Source organism: Arvicola amphibius, chromosome 12 (genome assembly GCF_903992535.2).
Source record: "Arvicola amphibius chromosome 12, mArvAmp1.2, whole genome shotgun sequence".
Lineage (NCBI taxonomy): Eukaryota > Metazoa > Chordata > Mammalia > Rodentia > Cricetidae > Arvicola > Arvicola amphibius.
This window is the reverse complement of record NC_052058.2, coordinates 152,544,703-152,547,397: the sequence shown is the minus strand read 5'-3', so window position 1 is coordinate 152,547,397 and position 2,695 is coordinate 152,544,703. Positions and strand designations below refer to the sequence as shown.

Genomic DNA, 2,695 nt, shown 5'->3' with positions numbered 1-2,695 from the left:
ACCTAAATAAGTGTGTTATTTCATACTTTTTTATATTTACTGTTGTTGTGTGTGTAGGTGGTAGTTGGAGGACAACTTGGAGGAGTCAGTTCTCTCCTTATACCATGTAGGTTCCAGGTTTTGAACATAGGTCTCAGACTTGGTGACAGGTGTCTTTATCCATTGAGTCCTCTCACATTTTTATAGGATGGTATTTGATTTTTCATGAGAAGTTGGTATTCACATCTCAATTTTAGAAATGACAGTATAGATGTAATTTCCAATTTTTGATGTTTTAGGGATTTCAACAGACTCTTGTTGGGGATTATGCTGCTGCCTTAATGATCAATATGTTTTTTTAAATACAGAACAATAAATACCTTTATTACATGAGCTAGGAATGATGTTTTATTTGCCTTTCCGGGCTTTGATCTTCCCCAGGTAGAACTCCAGCTCCTTGCCTTCCAGCACATAGCCATTTGCTCTGCCACATTGGCCTGTTTTTGAGGCAATACAGGCGAGAAGCTTGTCCTCCTGGAGCTGCTCCCCCAGGAGAATGTTGATTTTGGTGTTCTTTTTCCTTTCATCATTTCTTTTGAATTTTCTTTGATTGTATTTTGTTTAATATTTTTTCCTCCTCAGTAGTAAGCTTGGCCCCCTTCTTGCGGCCCAGGGGATGTGCACAGTGGGACTTGTACCACTGCCAGTACCGTGTGCTGTCAATAAAGCACAGTGCAGTTCTTCACCAGGGTCTTGGTGTGGACCAGCTCATTATTGGATGCACTGTAGACAGCATCCCTTGTTTTGTGAGTACAACACTCAGAACCCCAGGAATAGTTCCCCACATCCAATTTTAGGGCACAGCACTTCTTATTGCCTCCTGCCACTTGGACTATATATCACAAGGGCCAATCGTCCCAGTTCATACTTCTGCTTCTTGTGGTAGGACTTTCTCTTACCCCGGTCTTGCAGCGCTTGTGCCAGTTGTCCCGAGAGATGCCCATCGCTCCGTGCTCTATCTTATGCTTTCAAATGCTTATGCTGTTCCTGACTGGATAGTTTAGGTGAGCATTTGGGTATGGCCTACCTCTGAATTAACTTTAATTCTTTGAGTATTTCCTAATGGGTTGAGTGGCTCTTTTTAAAAAGATGTGCTTGTTTTTTTATGTTTTCACCTGAGTGTATATATGTTCACCATGTGTGTATCCACGGATGGTTGTGAGCCCCTGAGTGGGTATTGGGAACTGAATGCAGGTCCTCTGCAAGAACAGCAAATGCTCCTGAGTTGTGTCTAGCCCTGAGTAGCTCTGTTAGAATATAGTAAGTCAACACTCCGTTTTTATTTTTAAAGCATTCTGTGCTGACGTCCCTTGAGGTAACTGGAGACTCCCCAGAACGTTAGGTCTAAAGATTGATTTGAGTGCTAAAAATGGGTTCACTGTTATTTTAGGAGTAACTTGAATAATAGTGTTACTGGTCTCTCTATTCTTTCCCATCATGATGTGCTGGTTTGGTACCATCTGAATGGATACACAGCTGCCTACAGTCTGCTGTGATAAGGTTTTGAAATAACCATCCTCTATGTTGGTGGGCAGGCATGTGTGTATGTGTGCATGGAGAGGTTGTGTCTCTTGACACAGCACTTTGTTTTAGTTTGGGCTCTGATACCATCTATCTTCTAAGTTGGCCCTTTCACCTGAGTCTTTATTATGATGATGTTTATTATTAATTAATGCTGTAATCATGAAAGTGTTTCAAAGCTCAAAACATGTTGGAAAGCCTGTCTTTCAGGTATAATTTGGAGTTGACACCAAGTCCAGCTTATAATTTCTTACTCTTTTAATGAACAAAAGGGAAAAAACTTAGAATGAAAATGATTGTTTTTCATTTAATTTAGCAATTGGTCATATAGCTAGAACCGAAGCTCATTTATTTAGGCCTAATGTTTATTCTAGAATTGTTACACCTTGACCTTCTATGTTGGTTTTATTTTTATTTAAAAATTCTGTTTAATTCCTAACGTTGAAGCTTCCTTTTTTTTTTTTTCCTGATCCATTTGGTTTCAGCATTTACATGCTTTTCTTTTTCTTCCCATTTTGGTGCTGTATTCCCTGTGGTTCAGCTTGTTGGCTCATTACTGTCCCTCTATTTAGGGGCCAGTCAATTTCCATAGGTGTACCCATTTGTCTATGTGACCCAGTTTTAGGCTGTTTTTACTGCTGTTTATTCTCAAGATCTAGGCCTTGGCCTATCTGATACATGTTAAATGTAATAGGTTGTGTGTGCTGGTCTGTATGTGTACTAGAGGCCCACCTCTGGTGTCTTCAGCCACTTTCCATACTATTTTATGTCAGGTTTCACTGAACCTGGACTCAACAGTTCAGCTAAGCTAGTTGACTAAGAGCTGCAGGGATCCAACTATCTGGACCTCTTCTGTGATTACAGAAATAGGCTTTCATGCCCAGCTTTTAATGCGGGTGTTGAGGATTTGAACCCAGGTCCTCATACTTGTATAGCAAGCAGATTACCAACCAAGTCTTCTCTCCAACTCCAGGTTTCCAAGTCTAAAACAGAATTAGCTTAATCCCTTCGCTCTTCTAGTAGAGTTAATTTAATTCTATTCCTTTACCCAATTAGTCTACATTTTTTCAACTAAATTTGAGACTAGAGCAGTAGTTCTCAAATGTTCCTAAATGCTGCAACCCTCTAATACAGT

At 40.1% G+C, this 2,695-nt stretch overlaps 1 pseudogene; it reads right to left on the bottom strand.

Annotated features, from left to right (window-relative positions):
- Positions 1–387: 387 nt before the first annotated feature.
- On the bottom strand, positions 388–983 carry LOC119803096 (annotated as a pseudogene).
- Positions 984–2,695: the final 1,712 nt, after the last annotated feature.